Below are 11,535 nucleotides of genomic sequence, written 5' to 3'. Positions count from 1 at the left end.
AACAGTCCATGTGACATCAGTGGTTCAACCATAATATTATGAAGCTACAAGAACACTTTTTGTGCGTAAACAAAAATGATGATTTATGCAACACTTCCTCTTCTGTGTCAGTCTTTGTCACAACACATGGAACTCTCATGCACGTAGACGCATCTCATTGCTTCATAAAATTACGGTTGAACCACAGATGTCACATGGACTATTTCATCAATGTCCTTACTACTTTTCTGGGCATTGAACATGTCAGTTTCACTGCTGTCCATGCAGTGTCAGAAAGCTCTCAGATTTCATCAAAAATATCTTAATTTATGTTCTGAATATGAACGAAGGTCTTACGGGTTTGGAACAACATGAGGGTGAGTAATTAATGACAGAATTTTCAGAATTTTACAGAATGTTACTTAAAGTTCTCAGAGTTAGCTTGCAAGTAGTTAACAGTAATGATTAACAGATCAAAGAGAGTGTCAACTATAGATTTTGCTTTCTGGCCACTGCAAACATACAAATCAAAAGATTCAAAACCTGTATAAAAGAATCTGAATTCCACACTAACAGTGTCCATTTAGGCTGCTGAAGAGTTTTTTTTACTGTAGATCAAGACCACAATGGTCTCCACATACCAGTGCAGTGAAATGTTTATTACAATTTCCCAATTCCAGCTCTCAGATAGATGATTTGTAAATATATTTTAATAAATATGCTGTTGGCATTTCATATTCTAATTGCGTAAGTGAATGAGGGGAAAGTGGAGTGTGTTAATGAATTAAATCAATAATTATTTGCATTGATCCATGTCAGTATTGATTATCCCAAAACGCTTTGCGTTTTCCAATCTGCATTCTCAGTGAGATTCAAAGCTTACAGAAAGGGCTCTGAGTCCAAAGTGTTTATATGGAGATGAAATACTCACCTTCAGGAGTGAAGTGACTGGAAAACGGTCACAAATAAATGGAATCAATGTAATCAGCTAACAGCTGAATGCCATTGCCAGTTTCACACCATTTGTGTTTTAGTTGCTCCCAGGGGCTCCATCTAAATCCAGCATAGGAAATATTCTTAATTAGATTACATAAGAAATATAATTTCTTAATCACACAGCATGTTTCATTGTATTGTAAATAAGTGACATTTTTTCCTACTCTAAATTTTCCATTATTTATGACTGTTTTTATTTCTGTTACTCCGCTAATATATATCAACCTAATGCAGTCCATTTCTGCAAAAGACGCAAAATAGAATATATAGAGAGTTAATGCTCACAGGTGTGTGAAAAATTTAATGCATCTTTTCAAAAATAAGCCAAAATCCTTTCATTTTCTCTTTTGGAAAAGTATAGGCTATGAAAAACAACCAGTAAAAAGGTAATACGTGAAAGACTATCCAATCAAAAACACTGTAAGCATGAGACCCAGGGTTGTTGGTGAGGACGTAACTGTGGCAAACTTTAATCAAAGTGTAATTCATTCCTCTGTGTGTGTATGAGCTACAGGGTTAAGGTCACTCTAGTGATTAATTAGGACATGGAAAGAGGTACGACATCGCTTTGAGCTTGCTGACCTTGATGGCTGTAAATCTATTGGCCAACATATTTCTTTGTGATGGTCTGAGACCTGTTGGCCGCTGCTTAGTGAATTCTTTGCCTAATTTCATCAGCCGCATATAAATATTATATACATACATTCCAGTAAAATGTGAACCTGGAAACAGGATTATTATGTGTTTGCAAATATACAGAATTGTATATTTGTGTATATTGTATATTGCATTACACAAACTTTATTTTCTTAAAAAAAAAAAATCATTATGAATTTTCAGTGACTGATTCTTAAACTTACATGTCTTTAGTGTTGGTTTTGCCAGCCAATACCCCTAATTCTGTGTACTGGATTTTTTTAAATAATGTCTTTTAGTATCCATGCAATCACACATTTTCACTTTCAACTAATTTCTTTAAAGGGATAGTTCACCCAAAAATGAAAACCCTGTCATTAGTTTCTCACCCTCATGTAGTTCCAAACCCATTAGACCCACATGTGCTGTGGTACCCATGAACACGCTTCGAAGACATTGTTAAATAAAGTCATTATTTTTGTTTTCTTTGCACTTAAAAAGCATTCTCATAGCTTCATAACATTATGGTTGAACCACTGATGTAACATGGACTGTTTTAAAGATGTCTTTATTACCTTTCTGGGCCTTGAACGTTGCCGTCTATGCTTGGTCAGAAAGCTCTGATTTCATCAGATTTGTGTTACCTGTGTCTTACCGGTTTGGAACGACATGAGGATGAGTAATTAAAGACAGGATTTTCATTTTTGGGTAAACTATCCCTTTAAGAAATGTTCAATTACTTTGAATAAATAAGTTGTCTTACAAAATCATATATATCAGGTATAATACAGTATATGAAAATACTCTTCTCACCAAAACAGCATGACTATACTGCCTCCTAGTGGAGTTTTTGCCACAATGGATAATGGATGGGTTATCTTCAGAAACATGCATCCAGAATTTGTTAAATATTTAGCATTTTAGTGAGGTAGTATAACGGTGATACTCTCTTAAGCTAGTTGCTATAGTTTGCCTTTGGTAAATCAGTCTGTCTGTGCTATCTAAAGTGACGCACAGGAAACACTGATTGGCTGATTGCCTTTGTATCTATCTCTTTGAAGATTGACATGGGAATCTGGCCATCAGGCTGAAAGCTGTGGTCCGAACTGCACAGCTCCTCACAGCCTTTACTCATATGGCCCACAACAAATATCTGCTGTATGGAAAGAAAAAAAAAGTAAGAATATTGATTTTGTTCTTTTTGGATTGTCAATTAATAATGTAGTTTTGTCATTAACCTGGGCCTTAAATACTAAACTCTTTGATTTAAACTTTAAAGGATTAGTTCACTTATGAATTAAGGTTTCCTGATGATTTACTCACCCCCATGTCATTCAAGATGTTCATGTCTTTTTTTTTTTTAGTCAAAAAAAAGGGGGTTTTCAAAGAGGACTTCAGTGGGGATCAAGGCGGATGAAGGTCAAAATTGTACACTGTAAAACCTAACAGTGAAATTCGCTAAATGAAATCAGTTCATTTAACTCAAAAATTTTAAAAAGTTAATTCAACTCAATACATTTTTGTGATAAGTTAATTAAATAAATAAATAAGTTAATTTAACTCAGTGTATATGAGTTTATAGTACTCATATTTATTGGTTTTAAAACTTAAATGGCTTAAAGCAATTGGTTTCCTTAAACAGTTTGAGTTACCGTAACTCGTGAGGTTTTACAGTGTAGTTTAAATGCAGCTTCAGAGGGCTCTACACGATCCCAGACAAGGAATAAGCGTCTTATCTATTAAAACAATTGGTCATTTTCCAAAAAAAAAAGAAAAAACTCCATACTTTTCTATACTTAATTCTATACTATATAGGGGTGTAACAAAATATCGATACACGTGTGTATCGCGATATTTTGTTTGGCGATACTGTATCAATTTTCAAAAATGGAATATCGATATTTAAAAAAATAAAAATCATACAAGATTCATGACAGTTGCTTCGTTTTGAGTGTATATCCTGACCGCTAGTTTGCAGTCTTCTTATCTCTGAACTTAAACAGTGACAGGAAATACTACCATATGGGTACGCCACTAATGTTAATGGAGAATGAAAGAATAGTTCCTGCTCCCGCCTCGGTGTAAAGTGTGGCGTATGGCGTTATTTTAATGACAAATGTCGAGAGCGCATTATTGTAGCGCGAAAGTAGATTAATACAATGCGCACGCGTATTTCCTTTGCTCTCGCACAAAACCGGACGCGCGCTCTCAGATTCACGCTGCTCTCGCCCAGAGAGATTGCGCGCACTTAAAACGTGTCTCTCCTCCAGAGCCGGCCCAAGGCATAAGCGAACTAAGCGGCTGCTTAGGGCCCCATGGCCACCAGGGGGCCCCCAAGAGTACATGAAATTACATCGTTATTTTTATTTTTATTTTTTATTTATATATGTATAATATTTCAATGGATATCATATTGGTGATGAAATCCATTATTCAATTAAAAAAAAAAACAACGCAATATTATTTTAACTGGCTCCTGCAGGATGCATGCACAGTTGGAGTATGACAGCCATACGATGCCTGACTGAGGTAATTTAAATTAATTGAAGAAGCAGCGTCACTGCAGCAAAACGATTAACAATGTCACAAAAAAGGACATATCTTTCTGGTGCAGAAAAAAGAAAACGGAAGAAATCAGAGGAAGAGAAAAAACAGCAAGATAAAGGTAAGTTAAAAAAAAATGAGTATAAACTAAACGAGGCTAAATTGCAAGCTAACCTTAGCTGGCTAGTTAATTAAGCAAACAAGAAAGTTAATGTTTTATTTAACATCCGCAAATTTAAGATTTGCAATATTAATATATTATAATACAACATATTACTTAGCTGGATTAAGATTCACGTTTTTGCATTCTGTGTAAAAATAACTTTCCTAGATTATAGTTTTTTGTAATAAAAAAAAAATTGTTTTATAAACTTGGTGCTAATAATAAAAAATAAGCTTCTGTTTTATAACTTTATAACTGTTTGTATTTGACTAATTTGTAGTTCTTTGGTATTTAGCTTTATATTTTATTATTTATTATATTATTTATTTTATTTGTAGTTGATTGTATTGCACTTTTTACATGTTGCCAAAAAATAAAGTGGTTAAAGTGTTTACAGTAAGAGCATTGTCTACTAGTTTATTTTGCTACTTTTCAGTACACCACATTAAGTATGCCAACTGGTACTGCAAGACTTTGAATGTTAAAGTGCAAATTAACACCTGACTACTCCTGTGGGTTTGCTACTGTTACAATTAAAGATCATAGCAAGGGTAAAAACAACACAGCTACAAAAAAAAATAAAATTTATATTGGGTGTGTTAGATTTGTAGTGTGCGAATAATAAAGGATTGACAATAATTAGTCATATTGGTGGCACAGAGGGGCCCCCAAATAAAATTCTGCTTAGGGCCCCCTGAAGGCTTGGGCCGGCCCTGCTCTCCTCCCTCTCAAAGTGTGCGTGTGCGCGTTCAAACTGTGTCCTGTGCACTCGCAAATCTCTTCGTGGTCATTTGCTAGAAAATAATTCTTTTAAACGTTGTCAAAAGTTATCAACCAATCAGATTTTTTTTACGGCTGAGAGATACAAATTCTATATGAAATCTTATTGGCTATAGGGAAATGAAGCTGGAATTCCAAAGATGGATCTGCAATTTCTTTACAATTTAATAATATGTAGTCATATTAATCAAATATATATAAGAAATAGCTAGGAAAACTGAGAATTTATTGCAATTATTTTCATAAATCTGACATATGACATAACAGTGATCTTTTATATGAAGTCTTTAGAGCCACTGGCTATGATATGTTGCTTAGATAAATCGCTCAGAATTAAAGCGATTAAAGATCCATCTTTGATTGCATACGTACATAAAAGAGATAGCAAAACGAAGTACAATAACCAGTGTATGTTAAAACAAAAATATAACAATAAAAAAATAAAGGAAAGACACTAAAAATCTGGTTTGAGATGTTTTTTTTCAGCGCATATTGAAAAACGTTTAATCCAGGTGTGAAAAGAATTATTTTCTAGCGAATGAGCACGGAGAGATTTGCAAGTGCATAGGACACAGTTTGAGCGCGCACACGCACACTTTGAGAGAGAGGAGCGTGAATCTGAGAACTCGCGTCCGGTTTTGTGCGAGAGCAAAGGAAATCCGCGTGCGAGTGGAGAGATTCGCGCTCGCGCATTGTATTAATCTAATTTCGCGCTACAATAATGCGCTCTCGACATTTGTCATTAAAATAACGCCATGGCCCCCGTGCATGCGAGGCAGCGCCCGCGCCGTGGTTCCTTGCCGCGTCCCGCGAAAGGACCTTCGCGCCGGGCGCGTTAGGGTAGCTACGCGGCTGCCAGCCGCTTTCTCTCGTGATGGGGCTGTTTTGTGCAGTTGAGGCGGTGCTCGCGTCGCGGTCTCGGCGATTCCACGCGGAGCATAATTACAAACTGAAAAACTTGGGAAATCCAAAACTTGCGAAATTCTCAGAACAAAAGGGTCCTCAAAATGTCCAATATCTGTATTTATTTTACAGTTCTTTTGTTTTCTTTAGGAATCCTGTAAGCACTTAATTTTTTATTGATATTAAGCAGATGCAATTCTTAAGTTCAGATCAAAATGGTCTGACATGGTTACAATTGTAAGCTTAAATTGTAAAGCAGGGTCTAAAAATATATATGGTCTGTTTATAAAAGCTTACATTTTATACATTTAACAACTAAAGAATCTTGCAGGCACTTTATTTTCCCCCTTTACTCGTACTGCACGAAACGTGATTTAGTAACACTGAATGGTTTGCATATGGTGGTGTGTTCTTAATTACAGCTTTCCTAAAATTATGTCCTATTCATAAGAAATATCATAATATGGGGCAACCCCTGTATTGTGATATGGTATCGCCAGATTCTTGGCAATACACAGCCCTAATACTATATAACCACAAATGCTCGTCTTGCACTAGCTCTGCAATGTTCGTCTGTGACTTCAGACATTATATATATGTTAGGAAAGTGTTAGTTCTTCACCTAGTTCAAAAAGGTAGGGTAGGGCAAAAACCTCTATCTCATTTTGTCCTCCAACTTCAACATTGTCTGACGTTGTTTTACCTTTTTTTTTTTTTTTTTTTGTAAAGGGCATTTGATTTTCTTTGCATGTTTGCTTTGTATACACTGGGTCAGTACTTTCGCCTACGCTACCTGTGAACTTTCCAACATGAATGCATAATGTGTAGTTATTATTTTAGATTTTAGAAAATTACCAATCTTTTCACAGAATTAGACACTTATTCCTCGGCTGGGATCGTGTAGAGCCCTTTGAAGCTGCATTAAAAAAAATGCCCATTGGCCACCATTGAAGAATGTGGTGAAAATTATCGGAATGTTTTCCTCAAAAAACTTAATTTCTTTTCAACTGAAGAAAGAAAGACATGAACATCTTGTATGACAAGGGGGTGAGAAAATGATCAGGATATTTTAATTCTGTACTGAACTAATCTTTTAAGTGCAGAAGTGTTTTTTCAGCTACATTCATTAGTTGCAAACATGGACAGATCATAAATAAATACCCACTAGTGCTATAAATTATACCATATAGTATGCAGTTGGATGTTTTTAGCATAAGGACATCTGATTTGTTCTGTCTGTATATAAATGACCATCTTAAAGTGCCCTAACTTACCAGTCAAGCAGATGGGGAAACAGGTTCATCCAGTCACAATTACTGTAACAGAACAAATCAAACACCAACAATGTCAATAGTGGTATTAAAATTTTAGGCAAATTAGCAAAAATGTAGAAAAACAAATTTGATTTGCGTATGCTATAACAATTACTAACATTTATTACTGATTGAAAAATCATCTTGAAACAAGATGACTGGAAATCTATAACTTTTCTGCCATCTGATGGTCAAATTGTTGAATGCACCATCTATTCAGATTATGCCATGTTTGTTGTTTACCTTTTACAACCACTAGAGGCCAGTATAAAAACTTATCCCATCTTTTGAGGTCAAGTGAGTTAACATTAAAGTTGAATGAGTTTAGAAAGTGACAGTCGACATATGGAGTCCATATTGATCTGTAGGAAGAAGAAATAATTTACCAAGCAACATACTGTATAAGCCAGTATACAAAAGTGGACAACACTATACTCTGACTGAAACCCAAACCAGTTCAAAAACCATTTTTTGTAAGTTACTTGGTTGTAATAACAATACAAGCCAGAGCAAGGCTGGAAGCAGAGCATGAAACAGTGAAATTTAATCTTCTACACACACATTAAAAGTGAAAGTTGCTTTGAAGGCACTTGCATAAACAGATACATAATCACAGAGACATGACATTGATAAATTAGGAACTATTAAATCTTCTTAATTCTGTTCACATTCAAACAGGCTTTGTCTAAGCAGCATGCAGGCCAGGGTTACAAGAAAAAGGATGTGTACTGTGTTTTTGCAATTTTCAGGAAGCCACATAAAAGAAAATTTAAAGGTATATAGTTCACAGTATCTATACAAGTCAATCTGAGCAACTATTGTATTACTATTTTTCACTCTCCTCCAGCAAACCTCATTCAGAGCACACACAGAGGATATCGCATTACTCTCTGTAATAAGAGGAGCCATTATTAATTCATGAAAGTGGTTCCTCTGCATGAGTAACCTACAAATTCTTTCTTAGATATATGCTTCTTTGTTGAGAATACATGAACCAAGATTTTGCACATGTAAAGGCATAGAGTTTGCTCAGCTGTGCTTTTGTCACAATGCTCCCTGGAGGATCAAAGGAGCTTATTGTAATATTGTTCACCAGTCTATTCAAATTCCTATCTTGCACTAACAATAAACTATTCCTATGAGTGTAGGAGGTGCTAACCTCATTTTTCTTTTTGTCTTCCTCCTTTTTTCACCTGAAGATAGTATCGACATCAGCGGCTTCTCCGATTACAGAGAACACTGTTACCGCATGACGCTCCAGGTATAAATATGTTCCGTGTCAGACTTTGACACATTTAGAGCTTCTTTCCGAACCCTGAGCATCGGCTGGAAGACAAAATTCAATATGGTAACTTTTTCTTCTATTATACATCATTTCAATATTTATATATTTAGTCTGTATGATTAAATAAGTAATTCTCAATCTGCAGCGTGAGTGTATTTCCGTCCATGTTGGCCAAGCTGGAGCACAGATTGGTAATGCATGCTGGGAGCTTTACTGTCTGGAGCACGGTATCCAGCCAGATGGACAGATGCCCAGTGATAAGACTGTTGGAGGAGGAGATGATTCCTTCAACACCTTCTTCAGCGAGACGGCTTCAGGAAAACATGTTCCACGTGCCATCTTTGTTGATCTGGAACCCACTGTGATTGGTATGGGACTTTTTTTGATTAAAAATTGTTTAAAATACATGGGATGTTTGTATATGAGAATACAACAACTGAAACTTCTTTCTTTGAATGTAGATGAAGTACGGACAGGCACCTACCGCCAGCTCTTTCACCCAGAACAACTCATCACTGGAAAAGAGGACGCCGCCAATAACTATGCCAGGGGACACTACACCATTGGCAAGGAGATCATTGATTCAGTCTTGGATCGTATCCGCAAACTGGTAAACTTTGTAGTCTAAAAAAAAAATTGACTGAAATTAGTCTATTGTAGTCTTTTAAGCTTTCTTTCTCATCTTTTCCAACAGGCTGATCAGTGCACTGGCCTCCAAGGTTTCCTGGTGTTCCATAGCTTTGGTGGAGGCACTGGCTCTGGGTTCACCTCCCTGCTGATGGAGCGTCTCTCTGTCGACTATGGCAAGAAGTCCAAGCTTGAGTTTGCAATCTATCCTGCTCCTCAAGTGTCCACAGCAGTGGTGGAGCCCTACAACTCCATCCTGACCACCCACACCACCCTGGAGCACTCTGACTGTGCCTTCATGGTGGACAATGAAGCCATCTACGACATCTGTCGTAAAAACCTGGACATCGAGCGTCCGACGTACACCAACCTCAACAGGCTCATCGGCCAGATCGTGTCCTCCATCACAGCTTCGCTGAGATTCGACGGAGCTCTGAATGTGGATCTCACCGAGTTCCAAACCAACTTGGTGCCCTACCCACGTATTCATTTCCCTCTGGCTACATACGCTCCTGTGATCTCTGCTGAGAAGGCATATCATGAGCAGCTTTCTGTGGCTGACATTACCAACGCCTGCTTTGAACCGTCTAATCAGATGGTGAAGTGTGATCCTCGTCAAGGTAAATACATGGCTTGCTGTCTTCTGTATCGTGGAGATGTGGTGCCCAAAGACGTCAATTCTGCCATCGCTGCCATTAAGACCAAACGCACCATCCAGTTTGTAGAGTGGTGCCCGACTGGATTCAAAGTAGGCATCAACTATCAGCCTCCAACTGTGGTTCCTGGTGGAGATCTGGCCAAAGTTCAGAGAGCCGTGTGCATGCTGAGCAACACCACAGCCATTGCTGAAGCCTGGGCTCGTCTAGATCACAAGTTCGACCTGATGTACGCCAAGAGAGCCTTTGTGCACTGGTATGTGGGTGAAGGAATGGAGGAAGGAGAGTTTTCAGAGGCCAGAGAAGATATGGCAGCTCTGGAGAAGGATTACGAAGAAGTCGGCACTGACAGCATTGGCGATGATGAGGACGGAGTGGAATTTTAAATGCAGTTTGTTTTTTTAATCTCAGGGTAACTGATATTAATTTTATCTTTATCTTTTATGTTTTTTGGGGCTATACATTCTTTGGTATCATTTCATGAGATTATTTTAGTTAATGCAAAAGCTAACGTTAATGAAAAATACTTTTAGAGCATTCAATCTTACTATATTTTAACATTTTAAGTTGAATATATGACCCTGGACCATAAAACCAGTCATAAGGGTATAATTTTTATATATAAAGTATAATTTTTTATACATCAACTGAAAGCTGAATAAATAAGCTTTCCATTAATGTATGGTTTGTTATTTGGCTGAGATACAACTATTTGAAAATCTGGAATCCAAAAAATCTAAAACGCCTTTAAAGTTGTCCAAATGAAGTTCCTAGTAATTCATATTACTAACCAAAAATTAAGTTTTGATATATTTACAGTAGGAAAGTGACAAAATATCTTCATGGAATATTATCTTTACTTAATATCCTAATGATTTTTGGCATAAAAGAAAAATACAATGTATTGTTGGCTATTGCTACAAATATATCCATACTACTTATGAGGTTTTGTGGTCAAGGGTCACATATGTTAATGAAATAACATGTAATTTTAAATAACCTATATTAGTAAACAGTTTAAAAGCTTACATTGTTAGTTCATGAAATGTTTATTGTTTGTTCATGATACCAAATGTTAATGCATTCTGCTTTTTATGTCCTATGCAAAAGTTAAATCTATTAAAATAGTAAAAACACACTTCAGAAATACAATACAAAAGTCTGATGATGAGTTCTAAGAATTAGTTGTTATCTAAACACCCTTTATGTGATACAGTTGAATGTTATCTGTTTCAAATCTGTATATATTTGCACATGCAAACATGATAAAGGCATACATGCAAAACAGAATATTTTCCAGCTCAACACCCTTCCCCCTTCGGTGTCTATGCAGCACAAAAATGACCACCTGCTATAGCTGTTATTCATGATTCAGCTGTTTGTACATGTCAATAGGCATCACTATGAGAGGCTGGATAATGTCAGTGCTTTCATTATCAATGTAGCACAGAAATTAAAGTCTGATGACAATTGGGCCTGTGTGTTAATGTCTTTCTGTATAGAAAATCTTATTCAATAGTGTTTTTTATGCTTTGTAAACAGAAAAAGACATATCAGTTTTCAGATAGAGGGCTACGTTTACAGTACTTCGACACAAAAGTTGTCTTTTACACACAAAAGATTTAGTCTAGGTAATTAGTGATATAAAATAAC

At 36.4% G+C, this 11,535-nt stretch overlaps 1 long non-coding RNA gene and 1 pseudogene across 1 annotated transcript; both read left to right on the top strand.

Moving 5' to 3' along the window:
• Nucleotides 1-228: 228 nt before the first annotated feature.
• LOC127170646 (uncharacterized) lies at nt 229-3,064 on the top strand. Its single transcript, XR_007828388.1, has 3 exons — nt 229-356; nt 2,673-2,788; nt 2,976-3,064. It is a non-coding gene; the product is annotated as an uncharacterized LOC127170646 (long non-coding RNA).
• Nucleotides 3,065-8,714: 5,650 nt separating this feature from the next.
• On the top strand, nt 8,715-11,356 carry LOC127170644 (tubulin alpha chain-like; annotated as a pseudogene).
• Nucleotides 11,357-11,535: the final 179 nt, after the last annotated feature.

This window comes from Labeo rohita, chromosome 9 (genome assembly GCF_022985175.1).
Source record: "Labeo rohita strain BAU-BD-2019 chromosome 9, IGBB_LRoh.1.0, whole genome shotgun sequence".
Lineage (NCBI taxonomy): Eukaryota > Metazoa > Chordata > Actinopteri > Cypriniformes > Cyprinidae > Labeo > Labeo rohita.
The sequence above is the reverse complement of the archived record's forward strand: the minus strand, read 5'-3'. Positions and strand labels throughout refer to the sequence as shown.